A 22,426-nucleotide genomic window follows, 5' to 3' on the forward strand; every position below is an offset into this window, starting at 1 on the left:
ATGTGGTATATTTTGTGTTCTCTGAAGGCTCTGATCTAATAGGTGATCCAGCAGCATTAGTAACTACTGACAGACTGTGGCTTAAATTAAAGGTGAATGACCACTTTGTGTTTCAAATTTTAAGCATTAAACCAAACATATTTTTAAAGAGATTTAATTTTCATCAGTCAGAACTGAGTTCTTCCCAGAAATCAGGCAACTCCTGAGGTCTCAAATCAACTTTTTCACTAAAAATCACAAGAATCCCGTCAGAATTTTCAGGCTTACTGCCTCCAAAACCTTGAGATTCCCGAGTTCAGGTACAACAGAAGAAGAATTGTTTTATTAGTACGTGAGGTGACATGTTGATAGATAGGCACCTCCTGAATGGTGGTTTCAAATATTAAATGATGATTATCCAGAACTCCAAGGCACTGATTCTTTGAAAGGGCTTTCAATATTGTGGGAGTAGAATGACAGGGGCTGATTGCAGCTGAGCTGCTCATCTGTACATTCTTTGTTCTTAGCAGAGAGTAGAAATTCAGTGCAGTGGGAGAAGGGACCAGCCGTGAATTCGAGGCCAGTGGAGAGGCTGGCTGGGAGGGACTTGTCCCACCACACTCCGGGCCTTTCCTGCCCTGAACACTCCCGGTTTCAGGGTCACAATCCACTGCTCTTCCTGCAGCCTGTGGGGGAGACTCCTGTGAGTGCTCTGTGTGCAGGCTGGGGGGAAAATCCAGACCAGAGAAAGCATAGGATGAAAGGAAAGAAGGTGTGAGAATACCTGTGTTTGTTTACACAGACAGCACAGGATGCACCACCCTCATTAACTGAGTGGAAGAAGAACAAAATGTTCCTACTTAGAGAGTCCCAGGGCAGCACTGCAACCCTTTCCAGCCTTTCTGCACCTCCTACTTCAGCTCATGTCAGCTGGGAGAGCACAGGAGAGCAGTCATTTGTACAAGAACAAGCCCCAGTCTGACTGTAGCACAGCTTGAACTTTTAGCTTTTGTTGTTACAAAAGTAGCAGTCAGCTGCACAATCCCTCTCCATTTTTCTCCCCTCCAAAGGTCAGATACCACTTTCCTCTTCGTTATCTCCTTCAGCTTTTATTCAAGCAGCTTCTGCTTGAACATTTTCATGTATCACTCGTACATCTGGAGGGTGGAACATCTCTCTGAGGCATCAATCACTCACTGCAGTGACACCTGGTCATAAAGGTGACCTATTTCATATTAACAATCCATTTCCTCTCCTTGTCACCACTAGGATAAGTTCTTCCTCTCCCTTTCCTTGTCAGAGGTGCAGACTTAGGGGTTACATTGTGGATTCTTTGAAGGTAAAGGGATGATTGTCGGATTCCTTGCATCGCTCTACTCTGTAAATTTTAGTTGAACGCTGAGGAAAAATCCCCAAACAAATATTACTTCCTGACAGGGGATACTGGAACACTGATGCTGAAGGATCACACTTTCCATGCAATTGTTTCCATAATGCAAGGAGTGTTACATGAATCTCATAAATTACAGGGCATAATAGCATGTTATTGGAGTTCTTTGTGGGATTTCAGGGCTTTGTGTCTTTTCAGTTACTTGGAATATGGTGCTGAGTCGTGGAAAAAATAATTTAAAAATGAATTTTAAAAAGAGATATCTCCTGCATCTTACAGAAGTTTGTGTTATGCAAGAGGAAACAGTATGAGCATGACCTACCATGTTCCTGCCATCAGTCTGAATTGCTGAGCAGTCTGTGTTCCCACTGCAGGAGACACAATAATTCTCTGAGAGCTGCAGCCTGTCTTTGCACAAATCCAGTGTTCAAATACAAGCAGATGCCCACAATATTTTTGATATGGACATGCTTAGGGATATGTGACTCCTCTGATTGTTCACAGTATTTATTTACATTTGTATAATTCTAACTGGATTTCCATGTTCTAGTAGTGTTTGTAATGAAAAGTGATTTGTACTGTATGTCGTGCCAGGGTAAGACTGGGATATCTGACCGACTAAATAATGAGTGATAAATGTTACAAATAAACTTGGTTGTACTTGGGATTTTGGGTGTTCAGCTGCTGTGATCAGCTAAGATGGGACTGTTCAACGTGTGTTCCTAGTTCAAGTGAAGATCTATCTCAGTACTTCATTATTAGCACTCACTCAAGCAATTCTGGGTAATTCCATTCATTTGCTTTTTCTCTCCTTCCTTCTGTCTCATTCTTTCCTTTACCTTCAGGAAAATCTCCAGAGTGCTCAGCCTGTGAATTTGCCACCTCAGCTGTCTTTGCCTTGTGCTCTGAATTGGGTCACCTGCAATTTTGCAGTGGTACAATTGTCCTTTTACGTGAGAACCATTCCCCCTCAACTTGCTTCCTCTGCATCTTCAGGCTGAGCACTATAAATAAAAGATGCTCTAAAAGGAAGGCAGAATTCCTTTCTTTAGCAGTTTCAGGATGCAACACTCATAGTCCTTTTCCAGAAATCCACAAAACTATTGCTTCAGGTTCCCTGGTTCTGAGGAATTTGAGCAGAAACTCCATCTTCAAACCCCAGGTGTGGCTCACCCAGCGTGTATTGTTTTCTGTGGCAGTGGAGGAACAGTTGCCCAGCTTCAGTTACTGTCCAAATACTGCTGCTGACTCCTGAGAACAAACTTTTCCTGTGGCAGGTACAGGTTTTGAAGTTTATTATCGTGTGAGGCAACAGCATATCAGATGAAACTACCAATTAATTCTGCTGCTGAGACAGGAAATGTGCCATTATACTGTGATACCTCTGACACAACCCAGTCCAGTCCCACATGAAAATGCTGCCAGGAAACCCTCCAGCAGATAGTCCTGGAGTTACGTGTTTAAAAAGGGCCAGGCATGCAGAGGCTGACTTATACCCTCGAGCAGGACATTTTTATCTGTGATTTTTCCCTCTTCAGAAAGGTTTAAGTCCAAGATTTTCAGCTCTCCTGGATCTCTCTCAGTCGGTCTTTCTAAGGTATTGAGGAGGTGTGAATACCCAGTGTGAGCTGAAGAGGGGCAGTGGGAAATGAGAAATGGTAACAACCACTGAAACCAGCAGTGTGTGCCTCCACTTTTGAGTCCTGTCTCACTTGTTGCGAGGAGCAGACTGAAAAACCAGATGATACATGTCAGAAAAATTAAGACCCTCATCCCTTTGCAACAAGAAATATTGCTAATTTCCCTCTGAATGTTTAATCCTGAAAAATATGCCCAAGATTGGCTACTCCTCTAAAAGTCTAGGCACTGTCCAGGAGCAGACTCAGCAGTGTCAGCACAGTAAAAGACAGGCTTGTCTCCAGGGATTGTGGAAATGAGGAACCCCAGAGATGCCTTGAGGTGATCCACGCTCTGAGAAACTCAGGGACACGGCACAAATGAGGGCGTTCAGTCAAGTCAGATAAACTTTCAGCCAATTGCTAAAGTATGATTATTCATTTCCAAACCTTTGCAAATCAACCTGTGCCTTTTGCTGAAAGTGTGACCGATGTCCTACCTGTTAGACAAGAAAAAAGAGCAGATGTTGCATGAGGACAAAAAGGCACAAACACAAAGGGTGTCTGAGCCCTGGCAGTGATCCCACGGGTGGGCAGTCACACTGACACACGTGGTGGGCTGGCTGAGAGCTGCCACACTCAGCTCCCTGTCCCGTTTCTCCTTGCAGCTTGTGGGAACTGGGACAGCTGAGGATGGAGACAAGGGCCAGGCAGAAAAGCTGTGCAGCCTCTTAGCTTTGTGTGCCTGCTGTGCCGTTCAGAAGTGCCCAGTGATCCGCAGCCCACGGTGCTGATGGATGGCGTGGACACGGAACGCGTCACTTACGTGGCCTCAGGGTGCAAAGCACCCAACCCTCTCTGCTTCTGTCGTGTCTGTAAAAAAGTGTTTTTAAAGGCATCTTTTTGAGTAAAGGATGGTTTGATTTCTCTCCCCCACTTTCAGAAATTAAATGCTGTTTCAGAAACAGGGGAAACACCCCACCTTCTTGCTTAGACCCAGGGAATGTTTTCTTGAGGGATCAGATGTCTGGACGCTTTCACAACACGCACGAAACAGCTCCTGACAGAATAACAAGCTGCCCTGTGCCATCACGGCAGCTGGCACTGAGTCATTGCTCCTGGCCCTGTAATGCAGACCTTGCGTGTCTGGGAAATAATGCCCAGCCAAGTGTGATTGCAGGCTATTATTAAGGCTTTGTTTGTGAAATTGGTGTAGTTGAGGTCAAATATCTTTCTCTCTGTTTCCACGTGGTGCTTTCAGACAGCTTTCGATAACGATCCCATTATACCCCGGCCATGAAGATGTTTTATCTCTTATACAAATTGCTGGTTAATTACTGAGTTGTTGTTCACATCTGATTCTGCTTTGGAGTAAGACAGTATGACATTGAGCCAGAGGCAACCCTGATCCAGAAAAAATGGTATTTGAGCTTTCAACTTCAAGTTAGTACAAGAATTTCTGTAACACACGAATGCAACCTGAGAGTTATTGTGGGTGTTGAAAATGCATTGTCTAGAAAGTGAAATTATTTAGAAGCAGTGGTTTACCTGCAGGTCTCCAGCTGATGTGTTTTGTTTTATTTGCTTCCTTAAAAATTTTTTATGTGATAAGGGGGTAGAGAACGATTTTACTTTTCATATCAGCAAATTCAGAATTGTTCTCTGATCTATGGACTGTGTAATGTCTTAACAGACCCAGTGGGGACCTCTGTGAACAGAGGAGGATGAGGTGGTGTCCTTAATCTCAGAGGGGTTTCTTAAGGTCAAGGACAGAGAGCTGGAACAGGGATATTTTGAAGCATCCCTGGGATTACTGTCAGAGATCCCTTATCTGAGGATCTGTACAGTGGGCACTGATGTTTAGAGGGGACTAGTTAAGAGAAATACCCTTATTGCAGTTTAAAGAGCTCAGTACCTTGTGTAGCTGCTCCTGAGAGCTGTATTTCAGTCACAGAGCAAATCCAATAAGCCAATAAGAATATTAATGTGAGGCGAATTTGTAGGATTAAGTCCCGAATTTCTGCTGAGTCTGAATTCTTACTGTTACAAAAATGTTGACATGCCTTCTTCCTTACAAGAACTGGCCAGAGTTGTAGCAAGGCACTGGCAAACCTTTGAGAAAAGCATGTTGTAACAGTAACCTTGTACAGCAATCCTGACTTCCAGCACTTACCAACATCACCTGCCAGAGAAAACTTGGCAAGCCTTCTAATTTGGTCAGTGAATATTGCTAAGGAGAAAATGAATTGGAGGGACTCGGAGCTCAGCAGAAAGCACTCTTGGTCCCTCAACTGTGTACTCTGGAAGGGGAGTATTCAAATAAATAAAATAAACTCAGCATTTCGTATTTACAGCAAGAGGAGAGGGACTCCGGGAGGTCTTTTACAGTGCTAGGAATTCTCTTATTTACTTTTTCACGTATCATTGCTTAGATAATAGTTTTTGTGAAAGCACCATGATGACTTTTACAGCACTGAAACTGTTGACTTTATCTCTGCTTTGCACTGCTGTGAGTGAGGAAAGAATCAAGTTGTCATGAAATCCTGTTTTCCTCCTCCATTAGGGTTCATCCTTTTTTCTTCAGTGGTAGCACTTCCTCCTGACTTTGGCTGAATTGTGTCTTTTTTGTTCTGAAAACCTTCTACTTGGCTCCCAATCGTGTCTGAACTGCATTCTTTATCTCATTTTTTTTTTCCCCAGCAGTGGTTCATTTATTGCAAAGAGTGTTTCATAGGGAAGAATCCATATTATTTGAAGGTAATTCCTTAGTGGGTTCTCTTGGAGATAAACACATGCAGAGAGAAAGGGCCTCTGGGTAAAGTCCATGGGCTAAACTGCTTTTCTGGAGTAACTCTGCTGAACTCCTTTGAAATAAGATTAGATGAAAATTTGGCCTTCCATCAGGAGACACCCTAAGTTGTTTAAAGGCTAAACTGTGCAAACAGCATGAAGAAGATTCTGTGGCATCAAGGTCTAGTTTAATAAAAAACCCAAGAGGTTTGTCTCTTCCTTCAAATTGAAACAAAAAAAGGCTGGGAAAATCTCAGTTTTGGCAGGATTTGCAGTTAAGAACCTTAATGCTGAACTTGTGAAGTCCTTTGAAAAGCCTCATAGAGCACTAACCAAAAAAAAAATGAGAAGTGGAATGTCTAAGTCATACGAGTCTTGTGCAGAGAGGGATGAGTTACCTTAAGCAGTGACCTCTTGTGATGTCCTAACCCCCCTTGGCAATTGCAAGGAAAGAAACCTCAAACAGAGAAAAAAAAACCCCAAAAACCTAAACCTCAGAAGAGATTGTTCAGGGAAGAGGTATTTCCATCCATACTAAATGTCTCAGCCACCACTCTGCTCAAGGATTTTTGAGTTTTCAGTGTCTCTGTGCCCACAGAATTATCTTGCACTGGTGCAACAATATGGAAGTTGTTGTTCCAAAAACCCTGGGCCCGACTCCAGATTCAACATGTGAACTTGGAAAAGCCAACATGCCTTGGAGTTACAGAAAGAGTGCTGGATTATTTATTTATTTATGGAGCACCCATAAATTTACAGGTGGCTTTACACTCCAAAAATAAATTCTAGTCCGTGGAAGGATAGTGCCACAGTGAATTCTGACTGCTTGGGTTAAATGGGAAAAGAAAAAAACCTGCAATAAATCATGAGAATTTAAAAGAAAATTTTTTTAAAAAATCTTGTAACCAATCTCTGCCATCCTCTGTATTTGAAATATCTCTGCAATGAATTTAATTTCTAGCCTAAATAAAATGCAGAGATGGTTTTTGCTCCTCAGGTTTTGTGTCTTTGTCTTCTGAGGAGGGAGACAATTCAGACAGGATATAGAATTTCTTTACTTCCTTGATTCTGATTTCTGTTACTCATTTTCTTACACATTTGATAAGGTGGCCAACCCACACATACTTCCCTTGGGTGACTAATTCACTTGTCCCTGACATCCGTGATCAGCTCTCCTGCCTGACATGGAGTGTGTTTACATTTATGGTTAGAGCTCAAAAATGAGAAAAAAAGAAAAAGGCAATAACCCCCCCAGTTGAATGAAATGTGGAGAATTGTTATTAAAGCATACAGTGGCCATATTTAATCTTCTGACTGTTGACACCTGCTAAAAATTTACTGTTCTGAAGGGATTGGTGGGAGTTCTGCGCTGACTTTACTGCTGTAGCAGTGACAAAATTCCAGGGATTTCATTGGGGAAATATTTAATGAAAGTTTCTCGTAGCTTTAAAATTGTACTTTGAGGTGTCTGAGGGTTTGTGTGCTTTTGTTCTTCTCTCTTTTTCACAGAGGTGTAATCACTGGTCATGGTCCTTGTGAGGAATCAATCCAAACACCTGCAGACAAAGGCCCTGCTTTCCGTGTGCTGTCTGGGGGTTCTCAGAATAGCTCCTGCACTGTTACTCAGCTGTCACTTCAGCTAGGTTTGCATTTACAGAAAAGTAAGAGACATCTGGTTCTTACTTTGAATTCTCCCTGGGAAACACAATAGCAATAATTTCACTGGGGGAGGCTGTCTACCAGTTAGTGATGATGGGACTATTTTGGGTTTATTCAGCTGTACAGTGGATGCTTTTCTGCTGCAGGTAGTGGTGTCTCAGATTTTGGGGTACATTTCTGACCCTGTCCAGAGACACTGTGGGAAAGAACTTGAACAAAGAGTTCAACCATAAACCAAAAAATACTGTGGGTTTTGTAAACTTCAGTCAGGTCACTTATGGACCTCAGTTAGGGACAATAAAGGCAAAAATCAGGTGGTTTTTCATTCATAATCATGATTCTAGTTGCCATCTGTGACTTGCCCTAAATAAGACAGGAATTTTGTTTGTGAAGGAGTGAGTCAAAACCAGTTCTTCAGTCTCAGTCCAACATTTATGCTGGGGACAGTTTTTTTTTCCCCCTTCATAGGGCTTTGGTTTTGCCAGAATAAAAAATGAGTCAGGAATCTCTGGAATTGTTCCAGTGGAATGAATATTGCTGCCATTTGACAGTCAGTGTGACCTTTACCAGCTCCTCATGTTAGTGACATAAAATGGTTGCTCACAAGGCTCTGAACAGGGCCAGACTCAACCCCTGCCCCTCCCGAATCATTCTTTATTCCCCTTTTGGAAAGATTCCTTTTTTGCTTCTTTTCTGATATCTGATGATCTGTGCCCATATGAAAATGATGGTGATAAAAATGATATGATTCAGGGTTAAAACACTGTGTTCTGGATGCTGAGGAGGAATTGGTGCTCTGTGGAGCTGTCCTGGGCACTGGGATGCTGAGGGAATGATGGACTGTGAATGGCTGATCTGTGTGCTCTCATTCTCATTTTCTGCACATCAGAAATCATCCAGGAGGGATGGGGGCTTTCTGCTGATCCTTTACCTGGTCCACAGGACCAGCTGAGTCCTCACCAGTATCTTGGTGTAAATGCACAGAAGGAGAGCACTGGGCGGTGTTTTAGAGTTTGACAGGGATTTCCTTTAGAACACGAACAGCGTTTGGAGCAAATTATTCTGAGCCATCCCTGCTCCCCGTTCTTCCTGCCTGCGTTTCTTTTCTTAAACTCCTACTCTTTATTTTGTTGGAAAAGTAGAAGTTAACTGTGAGGCCATTGTGTTCTCCAAAATGAGTCAATCCTGCCATCTCCAGCAGAGTTCAGTTGGAGTTTAGCTTCTGACTAAGATGAAGTACAATTAAAATGGAGAAAGTGGCACAGTGCTTGGTACTGTGTCTGCTAATTGCTGCTGTACTTTTATTTCTTGTGACAGCTCTCCATGATGCATTATCACTCGGGTGGGTTCCCCCCACCTTTAGCAGCTTTCCCTTAGATTAATTTTGGAGTGTTGCTGCACATTGGTGTGCGGAGCACTTGGCACAATTTGCAACTATTAAGTCTGGTCCTGAGTTCGCCACTGTTAAAGTTGGGGTTTGATCTTCTGCTTCTCAGAATTACAGGAGGTGTCGAGCCTTTGTTCCTGCTTTCATGTTCCCTCTTCCCCCTCTGCTCTCTCTCCTCACGCGCTGCAAGCAGATTGTTCCAACCTGAGGGAACTGCAGGGCTGATGAGACAGGAGGGATGGTGTCGTGGAGGTAAAACACGGGGAGAAGAGACCAAGAAAGCAAAGCTAAATATTACTTAGTGCACTATTAACAGAATAAAAGCATTAATATTATTAAAAATATGCGATTAAAAAATGTGCAGAAACTATAAAGTCTCTTAGGACACTGGCTTTGCATCCCACACTTACCTGAGGAGTGCAGATTGCTTTGTGTCAGTGGGAGCAGAGGGGAGTTTGGGACTGAAAGGAAACAGAACACCAAGAACCACACATGACACTTCCACAGGGTCAAAATTATACATCAAGATTTCTTGATGACCCTTTATTTATCTTTTTTTTTTCCAGATCCACCCTTTGATTCTCTAAACTCTTTTCAACTTCTGGGTTTATTTCATGAATTTGTTTCCATTCTTATGTTCCACAATTTTCATCTTTTTTTTTTTTCCTGTAACAACTTGCCTGAACTCTTATTTTTCTCTATTGTTCCTCATTCTGTGTCTCTCCATTGTGTTTGGCAGAATCTGTTTCAGTCACTGTTGTATTTCTTATCTCTTCAGCAAATGCAAAATTGTCCCCAGACTTTCAGTATGCAAATCCAAAATTAAAGCTTGCCCAAGTTCAGAATATTCAAACATGGGAGGAGAGAGGAATCTAATTTTATATCTTTATTATGACCTTTCTGTTATTTTGTTGGTATTAGAGCCAGGGCTTCCTACAGGTGTGCTGTGTTCTTGTGTAGTAAAACCAGTTCTCCTCTTTGGGATTTAATTAACTTTATAAATCAAGCAGAAATAGGTAAAATGGGGAGATGAGGGATTATGAAGGTAAAATTGATTTACTTCTTTAAATCATCTAGAAAATCTGACACTAGATCTTTCGAATCCCATTCTAGGATCTTAGTTACCATCTTTTCCTTCTGTTTAGATCCCAGATTTTGTGTCCACCTTCCCCCTTCTGTTTTCTTCTGGGCTCCTGAATCAGATAATCAGATAAAACTCTGCAAAATACATCCCTGAACTTTATGGCCAAACTTGCATTAGCTGCAGGAGTTAACTCTGCATTTTTACGGGACGGGCAGTGATCTCAGGATTTGGTAGAACAACAACTTTGTTCAGTGGAACCATGAGCTGCAAGATCCCCTTGTCCTGTGGGCAGGCCCAGCTGTAGAGTCAAAGGGTCTCTCCCTCATTTTAGGAATAAATCCCAGGCCAAATTCTGGTGTGTCTCCGCTGATTTTTGTGCTTAAAATTCACTCTCCATCAATGATTCATTTCAAACCGCCTGCCCACGTAAGTGCCTGAATCAACCAGTTATTCCTACACAGATCACAGATTTAAAAGGGGAGAAGCAGGCACTCTGTCAATGGTTAAATGACTAATTTGACAGTGGGGCCATTCTCTGAGGAGTAAAATGCTCAGAGAGAAATGAGTGGGCTCAGAGGGAGGCTGAGGCTGTTCATGATGCCAAGAGCTACACATGGTGCTCACAGAAATATGTCCTTAATAGTTACTCTTAATACTTCATTGATTGATAGGTCATAAACTTCCGACACTGCAAGTGCAGAGATAATGAAACAAAGGGAGTTTCAGAAATGGAACCAAAGCCAGGGAACTTTTCCAATTCAGTTTTTCAATGTACAAATCTATATTTCTCTTTGTTTGCAAAGTTCAAGTTCTCGAGCCTGCCAGATTTGTGAATAAGAATCTTTTGTCCCTGTCCAGTGAATGTCTTGATAATGTTCTTCATGTTCCCCATGTCCCTCTGTTGATAACAGGAGAAGGGCTGGGCTAACTCAAACACATCCTATTAGGAGTTCTAGTGACATCATCCACTTCCAAAAGGAAATTCAAAAGAGGCAAGTTAGGTCTTGTACACTTCTCTAAGATACCACTGGTGCACTGCTTTTAGGCAGGAATGTATCTGAACCACGGAAATATGGGACTTCCAGGGCCAAAACTGAGATAAAAAATGGATTCCATTTAGGAACCCACATAAATGTCCTGATTTTGAAGAGTAGAGTTCAGTAAAGGGTGGCTTTGACAGTCAACCTGAAGCATTTTTGGAAACCTGGCTCTCCCACAGGTGTTTGAGAGGGAGATGAGCCCCTCTGAAAGATGTGAACAAAAACATTCCTTGGGAAAAACCTTTGTCAGACAGGACTGACCAAATCCATGTTCTTCAGGTAATACCAAGGTTTGTTTTGTGCTGGGTTAAGACCACACTTAAACCTTAAGAAGGCATCTACAAACCATTTTCCTGTGGAAGTTTTGGGGCTGCTGCATTTTGCTGCTTCAGTAATTGTGCCTGCCCTGGGTTAAGAGCTTGACCCCTTTCTCTGCACCTCTTTCTGTCCCTCCTCCTCCAAGGAGGGAGCTCTTCAAAGTGCTGATGGAAAAGTCAGCAATGACTGTCTGTACACATTTCCTCGTGGATGCTCCACCAGTGACACCCAGTCCTCGGATGGCAAGGCAGGATTAAGAATTTCTTGCTTTGTAATTTAGTTTCTTTTCCTTCCTTGCGCTCACAAAGCAGGAGTTTCAGACAGCTCTGTTCTTCCTGAGGCGGAACTCTTAAAGAACGAATGCCCTCGGTGCCCACGCGGGGGCGGCCGCGGGACCTCGAGCCCGGGCCGGAGTTGGCTTTTCCCAAAATCCCGGCTTTAGGAAGGAGTTTGACGACGTGCAAAGGTCCATCTGGAGCGGTGACATTTGCTCCTTATCCCACGGAGCTGCTGCAGCCGCGTCAGGCTTTCGAGGGCTTTGACTCAGCTGCATTTTCTCTCTCAGTCAACTGGCAGTTTTAAAAATACTTTGTAAATCTCAAATCTTTCCCTATATAAATTAATCTTTGATATACAAGCAACCTGAATTCTCATCTGTTTTTTCAACCTTGTCTCCCCTTATTATGCCTTCTCATTAAGGCATAATATTTGCTAATTGTGGGACCATTCCCTCCCCCCCCTTTCTGCCTCTCCTGTATTTGTCTCACCGTACACCTTTCAGCAGAATGCAGGTGTTTGTGCCTGTTTTGTTGGGTATCTGTTCTCAGAAACTCTTCTTCAGAAAGACTTTTCTCTCCCACACTTCTCCCTCTGTGCTGTTTCCATGTGGTCCCATCCTCCCCGCTGGGAGTATCCCTTCAGCTGGCTGGAGTCAATGGAAGTGCAGGTAGTGCCACAGAATTTATCCAAGTATTTCCCTCAAAGTTCAGAAGAAGAGGACAGGGACAGCTGATGGGCAGAGGCTGAACCTTACAAGCTTTGCAGGTGGATTGCTCAGGCAAACCCACAAATTAAAAATACAGCAAAGCTTCCTAGAACTTTGTGTTGCTTAAAAAGAGCTCCAAACTCTTCCTGTTACGATGGAGGCTGTTGGGGTTTATTTTGTCAGAGTCCTTTTCAGATCTGAATTGTTCCTTCATGAAAGCACAAGACTTGGCTCTGAGCTCTGATGTCTTTATAAGCCCACACCCTGAACACAAAACAGTGTGGAAGATCACTCCCTTGTCTTATCCTGCCAAACACAAACTTTAAAGAGGTTTGGGATGTGGATGTTCTTTTGTCCTGCTCAACAGGCCCCTGACTGAGATAATATCCTTAGGGTTATGAAGTATTATTGAAAGGAAGCACAAGAACACTGTGCTCTAGTTCTGCATGTGGCTTTAATTATAGATCCTCCTGAATCCTTTTCATACCTGCCCTTACATTTTTTTTTTCTTGAAATCTCTTCCACTCTGTAATGATTCTGTTCAAATGAGTTACTAAAATGCTATATAGGAACTAACTATACAGAATTAAGGGATGCTGATACTACCTTTCATCTTCTTGTTGCTAATTCAGCCTGACAAGCTGTGCAGAATAGCTTGAAGAACAGGAGCCTCTTCCTCATGAAATCACCTATAAATTAAAAGCAAAGAGTTTGAGCTGCTTTTCATTATCCCACATCCAATGGCTGAATTAACACACCAAACAAAACAGTATCATCATCTTACAAAATAATGTTTGGGGAAAACATATGTTTCAGAATTATTTTGTGTGTGTGCACAGTAATAGCAGCACTTCATTTCTTTTAAATAAATATTTATACATCATGCACTGTAAACCAGGAGAGCCCGGGGTCTGAGGCCCTTCAGCGAAGAATCTCTCATTTTCTACAATGTTTTTACAAATATTAACCACTGAGGGAGTTGAGAACCTACAAAAAATATCTTTCAGTACTGCAAGGAGATCAGTTCCCTTTTCCCAGATGTGTACTCAGTGCAAGCTACAGCCTTCAGTAAACCCAAAGTGTGCATTGCCACATCTGCTGTAGAACAGCTGCATTTCTGAAATCCTTGGGGCAGGGCAGCTTCTACCCCTGGACTCCCTTCAGGTGGGGCAGAAGTTTCTGGTACCTGGCACTGAAAGGATATTTAGAAAAATTCTGCTTAAAAATTGGATGCCAGGAAGGTCCTAGTTTTAGGAAAACACCCCCTCCTCCAGCCCCTTCAACTCTTAAGTGCTTTTAAAATCAAGGAGCGAATCTGAAGACGAGCTGGGAACTCGACTGGCCTGTGCCAGGTCGAACCATTGGGTCTGATTTGGTTTGATATCTTTCTGATGATGACACTCCATGAAGAGACTTGGCCTTGTCAGTAAAAGAGCAGTTCATTGCTCAGATCAGTGAGCGCTGTGACATTCCAATCTGCAGTTTTCCAAACCACTCCTGTGCCTCCAGTACCTGCTTTTACAGGCATTTATGATGTGAACGTAATTGTTGTTGAGTCCAGGGGCAGATATTTTAGGATGAAAGAGTGGCAGTTTCAAAAGAGCCCAAAGAAGTTGTGCTTCCAGCTGCAACTGAAGTGGATCACAGTAAACTGATATTTTCAGTATCAGTTTGGGACAGGATAACTTGTCCAGTAATTGTACCTGTAATGTCAATAATTCACTTGCTGTCTTTTCTACCTGATTTTTTTTTTTTTTGATTTTCCATTATTGGTTGGCAAAATGCCAAGTTTTGGTAAAAATTTTTAAAAGCTGGGAGTTACTTTCTGGCCCCACGCTGCTTTTTAATTAATTCTTTTCTGTTCATAGTCCTTTTTCATACTTTCCCATGACAACAACTGTGTTCCAGGAGAGCACTAAGGAAAATAATTCACATCTGTGCCTTGAGGACTGTTCTCATCAATCCTTGAAAATTTTGACCACAGTTGATTATACAGTTTTTATTTCAGCTTTAATGCTGTTGTACTAACTTTTATTAACCCCCCTAAGTCTGTACCACTACAGTTCCTCACTTGATGTTTCCAGCATTATTGAGGAGCTTACTCTTAAGCCTGTTCCTGGAACTGAACTTGTTTGCTGAGATAAAACAGCTTTCTAAATAAATTCAAGAGCAATCCTATCCCCAACCAATTCAGATGTAGTGCAAGAAAAATGAAGGTCTCCAAAGTTATTTTGCACTCATTAAAGGAATTTTCCTTGTACACTGCTGTGTTCCTGTGACAGACTAGGAGAGAAATTAGTGCATGAAAAATGGTCTAAACCCTCCCCTGTGAAGCTGTTAACTGAGGCAGTTGTGTCACATTTGGTTGTTGTCGTTGGCTGGCTCTGTGTGTACCTTTTCTTGGTTTTCATTTGAGTTGTGGTTTTGACTCCATTTAGAACTGGGCCAGCACCACAACTGGAGATCCAAATACCCACAAACCCTGGCCCAGATCTGAATTTTTCATATTGGGTTGATCTCTGATTCAAAAGAACCCCCGAATTCTGGGCAGAATTCTCCCCAGACCACTGAGCCCCAGTGTTTGGAGTGCCAAGCCACAGCTCAGCCCAGGTTTGTTTGAAAATGGCTTAACACTGGTCACAGATTCTGCTGGGTGGGATCCAAAGGGGAATCATAACATTTAGAAACTTCAGCAAGTGAGCACAGAACTCAAGGGCTGCAATAAAACCAGAATGGAGAGAATACTGAGAGCTCTTCATTTCCTTCTGTGGACACTTCATGCAGTTCAGCAAAGCCAGCACGAGAACTGCACTGATTTAGTGGAGCTGCCAGGTCAGAGAACTCCTGTGCTCCAGAGTCATCCTTAAGGAGCTGCGAGGAATGATGGAAATGTATCAGTTTCCTCTCATGCCTTTTCCATTTTTAGTGGAGTTGCTCTTGTTCTGTTCTGCCTTCTGCACAATTAAAATAAAAGTCTTTGAAGTGTCTGAATTTGCATATTTTATTTTTTTTCCCGAGACTTTGTCACAGCCTCTTATGGAAGTGATAGCATTAAATTGGAGCAGCACAATGAATTCCAGGAAGCGAGTAATCTTCATTAAGCTTGTTTATTTGCAGGAGCTCCATTAAATTAAGAATGCTTATCAGGGTATGTGTGCACTGATGGAACTGGCTGGACTGTCTGCCTGAGGGATTGATTCCCCACCTGCCACCTCGGGGTCCTGGGCTCCAACCGTGGCTTTGGCAAACCCAGCAGATCACCAGTTCAACGCTGGCATTTAACCTGTAGTGCAAGAACAGTCTTGGTAGTGATCTTGAGACAATCTCCATTTTACAGAGTAAGAAATAGGGGTAAAGCACAAGGCAGGACTTCAGGAAACCTGGGGCAGAGAGCAGGAACATCCCTGTCCCCGAGTGCTGCTTGGGTTTAAGACACTTCCCTTGTGGTGATTTGGACCAGCCCAGTGTGAGGGGAGAGTGCTGCTGCACTCTCCTAAACTCAGAGGCCAAATAGAAAGATTAATCAATTCTTAATTAAACAAATGGCACAACTCCAGTCTAATACCTTGAAAAGGAGCTCATAAAACACAACCCCAAATTTAATTTCCCGCTAAGTGTGTTTAGTGACGGCTGTAAATCACCGGGGAGGTTTCTCCTCCGAATTACTGAGGCCGAAATTTACCCTTTTGTGAAATACCAATGCAGATGGTTTGGATGTGTTTGAGTTCTGCTGCACTGCCACACAAATATTTGGAAATATCCCCCCCTCTGGAAGGGGAATTGCTGTGGTGAGTTGGACACATTATCAGCCACAGATAGGAAGCCTCCAAAAAGAGGCCTCCTCATAAAGACATTTGTGCTCTCACTTAATTAACCCAATGGCATTTGGTTCCAACAAAGCTATCCTGCTACACAGTGACAAGAAAAATGAGATATTAGTGAAGATCTGGGAAGGGATGAACACACATCTGCTTATATTTGCCCTCCTGGCATGACCATGGTTGCTCTTCAGGATTAGAATTAAAAATGTAGAGAACTGTACATTTTGATGAAAAAAACCTCTTATCTTCTCCTGACTGAAAATGTAGAAAGACTTAATGGTGAGAGGCTGAACTTGTGAATGCTTTGGGTTTGTGTTCCTATTGCAGGAGCTGTTGTGTGTATATACCAATTATAAATATATATCTGCTTTTACAGTGACAGACTATTTTAAGGTGGCTCAGACAGTTATTGGTACCAAACTGCTTGATAATGAATGTCTGGAAAACTGTGATGACAGATCAAAGGATCAGCATTTTAGGTTTCCATTCCTGATGTATCTTGCTTAGATTGACTGTAAATAAAGTTCTAGTCAAGTTCCAAATGAGCAAGGCAGGGTCTTGCAGGGTAGGGTAGCATTATCTTGGGAATCCCTCTGAAACATCCTTCTGGAGGGGGCTGATCTGTGAGAATTGTGGAGAGATTTGTAAGCCTTGATTTGTAGTGAAAATCGCCTCGAGCAATATTAATTGAATATGCATCTTTCTGATAAACATACTGTACTTCTGAAACTGTTGTCGCCAACATGACAACAAATGAACGGGGAGAAATCAGCTCCTTGAGCGAGAGGCAGATTGGCAGAGGAGAAATTCCACTGGCAAGGGGGGAGCTCTCCATCCCATCTGTGAACAGCTGCAGCCAGTGGTGGCTCAGGGGGACTCTGCAGTGGGTTAAACTGAGAATAATGCACCTGAAACGTGCTGAAGGACAGTGATTTTCAGCAATTAAACAGTCACATGTTGCTCTTGACCATGTGAGGGTTCTTTGTGAAGGGCTGGTTGAAAGGACAGGGGTTGTGGGTTGTGGTGTCATGTTATGGATTAGTCTGTTACAGTTTATATCCTGTTTAGGATGGGGTTTTGGGGTTGCTTTTCTCATGTGTGGTCTTCACTCAGCAGAGCTTGTCTCATCTGCTCAGGGCTCCTTTTCATCTGCTTCTAGAGAAGTTCTTTGGGTCCATGTTTCTGTGAGGGTCTCAAATGATACTCGTCAGGGTTTCTGAATTACATGAAATATGGAGTTGAGAAGAATGCACTTAGAAAGGTTTAGGTTTCGTGCTCCTTTAAATTTGCAGGGGCTTGGTTGCACTGGTCTCCATGTAATCTTCCAGAAAATACATAATAGTTTGGAAATAAGGACAGAGAAATCCAAGCACTTGAGTGATGAGTGCACTTACACTGTGGTAACTGGAGTGAATTTGAAAGATCTACTTGTACCTTTGTACAGATGTGTGCGCTGTAAGAGTTATTTATAGGATTCATTTAAATTCCACATTTTCCCCAGCACATTTCCCACCTTCTTTTTCACTGTACTTGCTTGTAAAATCAATACTCTCAAACAGCTTTACTTTTTAAACTCCCCCTACCTTGCCTTAAAGCTGTCTTAGAGTGCTCCATGTGTTTCCATGGAGCCACTTTTTAAGCAGCAAGAAACAAACTCAAGCACAGAAGTTCACTTTGGAGGAAAGCTGCTGCATGCTATGAAGAGCCTAATCATGCCTGGCTGCTGCAGGTGCAGAGTTTAAAATGCAATTGTCAATATTCAAAACCCCTGGTGTATGTTTTTGTTGCAGATATGGGTTCTACACCACAACTTGATAAACTATCCTGGGAAAAAGAGTTCTTTGCAAAAACAGTGGATTAAACCTCACAGCAAACCTGTGCTGTAGAGAAATGGGAGATCTGTTATTTGCAATCCCTTTTCATAGTAGTTAGAAAAAAAAAAAACACATGTTGAAGTCAGATTTTCAGCTGAGTGTACTCCCTGTTCAGACCCAAAACACCTGACCACAACTGTGCCACGGAAATGGCTGAGGAGGGAAATTTATCTTGCATTTCCATCTGAGCTGAGCTCATTTTAATATCCCCACGGGTCACAGGCATGTTGAGAAAAGGGAAAAGTACCTAAAGCTGGAAAAACAATGAGGTAACATCATTCATGAAAATTACATGAATGTTAATGATGAAGGATAAATGGTATTTGGAGGTTTCTGTGCAAAGAGGTTTCTTCTAAATTTGGTGCACGAGATCCTTAACTGCTGTTCCTCTGTAAGGTTTGGCCTCTTCTGTTCAGAACTTCCCATGTAATTTAGGAGCAGTTGCAAAACTGAATGTGACTCGTAACAGAACCAAGATTTCTCTTTTGATTTCAGATTTTACCAAAACAGTGGCTTGACGCTTCCTTCAGTTCACTATAGATATGTGAGCTTTATTCACAGTTGTTCCTCAGTGTGGGTTTGATTTCAGCAATTCTGGAATTCAGAGCTTGTCAAGCTCCTTTGTGATTGACTTAATCTTTTACAGGAGGTTCTCATGGATTTATAGCTCGGCTTTGTCTTAAAAATATTTTCTATTTTTCACTTTTTCGGTGTTTCCTTTACTAATGCCCCTAGCAAGAAAAGAAAGCAAATAGTGGGATTTTTACAACTGGTTATAGCATAACACTGGGAAAACTTCAAAGCACAGAGAAGTGATTATGCTTGGTCTTTTTTATTTTTTTTTTTCTCTCCCCCTCCATTTAAAATTGTATTTATAATTGCCTCTGGTTCTCATGTTACTTTCTTCTTCAAGCTGCCAAAAGTCTTCAACTGTGGAGCTGCAGATTCAATGGCAAATTTCTGGCAAACATCACAGAGCTTTGTTTTCAATGAAGAATCAAATCTAGCCTCTGATTAACAGGAGAATCTCTTTACTTGCCCTATCATTTATGGTCATAGTTCTTGGATTTGTTGTCATTTGCACATGGAAACATAACATTTGCATATGCAAATAGTGCCTTTGAGTGTCTCATGCTTTCAAAACACATCACCAGGTCCAGTACCCACAGTGGTCTAAGGGACAAACACAGAGAATCAGACTGGTACCTGGTGAAGATGAAAACAGGATAATTATGCCAAATACTCTGATAGAATCAAAGGCATTATTTTAAATCTCTGTTGTCAGCAGGGTCAGCCATAAAACCCTTCTGTGCTGTTGCACTGGCCCCAGTCCATCCCTCACGTAGCTCTGTCTGGGAGGAGACAGAACTGACACTGAACTTACAGCCTGGCGGGGCATCAAAGGGGTTCAAAACAGCCCTGCTGATTGTGCTGATTCAAAGAATTAATTATTGTGCATTTGCTAAAATCAAAGCAAGTCATGACAGTAATGAGAGCAGGAAAGAGGAGAAGAGGAAAGCAGAGGGTAGTAGGAGCAGTGGACATCAGCACTGGTGTTGGTTACCCCACACCACAGGAATTGCTCCCCCAGACTCTCTGAAGTGTACACACTGCACACAGGATGTCTCTGTAAAGGGGGCTTTGATCTCCTCGATGCTCTGACCTCTTTGCTGGGTTTTAAGCAGGCAGTGGAAACCCAGGACGTGAGACATCAGAGGCAGATGATAGGAAATGGTCTCAGAGCAGCGAACTGGGGAGAAGACAGATATGCCCAAATGTGCCTGAAGTCTGTCTAAGACAAAAGCTGAGCTCCATGTGTCCTTCCATTGAAATATTGCAGGTCAGGATCTTCTACTTTGTGTAACAAAGGGCGAGAACAAACTTCTCTGCTTGCTTCCCCCTCTCCTTGCCCTGATGACCTGGAGAGGAAACGTTGCAGAGAGCAGAATTCTGAATTCAGAATTCGCTCTGGGGAGCTTATCTTGAATTTCCATGGGCAGATAAGATAGGGGAGCAGTTTTAAACTAAAAGAGGAGAGATTTAGATCAGATGTTAGGAAAAAATTCTTTACTGTGAGGAGGTTCAGTCACTAGAACAGGTTGCCCAGAGAAGCTGGGGGTGCCTTGTAAGGACGGGGCTTGGAGCAACCTGGTCTAGTGGAAACTGTCCCTGCCACAGCAGGGGGTTGGAACCAGATGGTCTTTAAGGTCCCTTCCAACCCAAACCATTCCTTGATTCTATAAATTACTCTGCAAGGAACAGGTCAGGTCTGAGCAGAGAGAAGGGACCACAGTCTCTAACCCATCCATGTTCATGTTAAAGTGTTTTAGCAGCTTCTGGCCCTACTCAGTAAATCCCCCCAAGTACAGCTGTGCTTACAGGGAGCCATCAGCCTGGAATCATCCCTGTGGGTTCTGTCCACCTCCCTGAGTCTGGAAAAGCCCTCAGCCCGCCTTTGCTGCCTGTGCCACACCACGGGCCACCAAACCCTTCCCAGCACTGAAGATCAACAGGGAAGGAGCAAAAGCCCCAGAGTAGGATGTGCCTCAGGAAGGGAGGAGAGGAGGAGATCAAGGGCAGTGCCAGTGGGAATGAAAGCTCCGTGACAGCGTCCTCATGGCTCGGCTCTCGCGGCTCGCAGGAACAATGGAGCAGGAGAGTGAGAAGGCGGGGCCGAGGGGAAGAGCAAATGTGCAGGAGGGAAGGGGGTTCCTCTGCTTGAACCATTCCAGTCACGTTCCTGGCGCTCGGGCAGGAAGGCACAGCTGCTCCACATCTGCTGCAGAGCCACTACAGCAAGATCCTCAGCCTGTTCAGATGAGGGTTTTTGTTTGCTCTGGTATGGATACAATACTTTTGGTAATTAGGAACATGGAAAACTGTTTTCTAATGCCACTGCAATAGCTGATTTGGCTTAGAAATGTTTTCTGTCCAAGGTCAGGCCCACAGGGACTTACAGAGGCTAATTTTGTCACTGGAGAGTCAGACCTGATGCCCACCCTACAGACACAATAGCCACTGAATTACACAGTTTAAGTGTTTTGTGCTTGTATCCACAAAATCTCTGACACTTTTCTTTCAAGTAGCATCTTGATTGCATTTCAAGCAGTAAATCTCCCCAAGCATTTTAGGGCTTTGTGCCTAAAATGGGGCCCCTATCCCTGGATACCAATGCAGTACAGAGATAACAACAAGAATACAAGATTTCTGTACCTGATTTATAGTCTGTGATGCATATTTTGAGTATGGCACTGAAGCCTCCAGTCCAGCTAACATGAGGGGAGTGCATGCACATGCAACAAAACAAATCTTAAATCCTAGCTCAGCATCTCTCTTTGATCCAACACCCAGCAACAGCCACGAATCAACATATAAATTGATGTGATTGACTTAAATTAACCCATTCACTGACACTGGTGTTAGAGGGATCTTCTGTTTCAAACTCAGTCTCACTCTTTGTGTGCAAGTGAAGCTTCAGCTGGTATTGATAAATATTTGACCTGAATGAGTGACATGAATGAAGACTTTAAAAGATAAGGAAAATACCAAATCAAAGAGAGATTGTGTTATACCAACTAAAGCCTGGGACAGACCCCAAGCCCAGCTCCCAGGAAGAGTTTGAATCTGGGATTTTAGACTCCCTGCTATCAGCAGGAACAGCTTTGAGTCTTCTGTGCTCTGCTGCTCCTCTGATTCAGGGAGGTTCTTTTAGTTTCATATGAGCTGATAATACACCTGTGTGGGTGACAAGAACTGCAACTGTGATAATTAAGGCAGAGAACAGCAGTGCATTCTTCAGCTTAGCTCCACACTGGGACTGTGAGTCTGGGATGTCACAGCGCTGTCTGCACCTCACACACAGGCACTGGTGGATGCTGAGCCTTTCAGACAAGCACATGAAAGAATTTGGCATTTCCCAATGGCCTTATGAAGATTCAAAGCTGGGAGACCATATTGTTAACATCAGAAGTAGCAGACTGGTGTTTACTGTCAAGGTTTAGGACATGTTTTGGGGCTCTGTGTGTGTGTCTAGGAAGAGTTAATGTGCAGGTAGAACTGTAAAACAGGGAGTTCTTATCTGTGGAGCAACTTTCTGTGTTTGTTGTAGGTTTAAATGCATCTCAACCATATGCCTCGTGCAGCATGTTGAACAAACACCTTTTTTTATAGTTCTTATATCTCAGGGGAAACACTGGCAGGGCCGTGGCAAACTGCTCATTCAACTGAACGTCGGTGAGGAGGCTGCTATGGATCAGTCTGTTGGAAAAGATTCAATGCCACTGTCTAGACAGAGGCAAGAAACAAGGGCTCCCTTTCCCCTCATCCCCTTGGAGCCTCATCACAGAGCTGTGCAAGTCTGCTAATTAATCAGGAGTTTTGCACTTCACCCTTAGGAGTTGCTTTCTTTCAAAAAAAAAGTAGGTCATTTGATTGACATGTATTCTTCAGCATCCTAATCTCCAGTGAGAAATGATGAAACATG

The 22,426-nt window shown here is 42.9% G+C and overlaps 1 long non-coding RNA gene across 1 annotated transcript in view; it reads left to right on the plus strand.

The window, feature by feature from the left end:
• Positions 1 to 21,276, plus strand: part of LOC114056207 — a 43,270-nt gene extending 21,994 nt beyond the window's left edge. The window contains exons 3-4 of the long non-coding RNA XR_003570950.1: positions 19,629 to 19,783; positions 21,168 to 21,276. This is a non-coding gene — a long non-coding RNA (uncharacterized LOC114056207). The remainder of the gene's footprint in view (positions 1 to 19,628; positions 19,784 to 21,167) is intronic.
• Positions 21,277 to 22,426: the final 1,150 nt, after the last annotated feature.

This window comes from Empidonax traillii, unplaced genomic scaffold (assembly GCF_003031625.1).
Source record: "Empidonax traillii isolate 1590-97213 ecotype Southwest subspecies unplaced genomic scaffold, ASM303162v1 scaffold86:size2944007, whole genome shotgun sequence".
NCBI lineage: Eukaryota > Metazoa > Chordata > Aves > Passeriformes > Tyrannidae > Empidonax > Empidonax traillii.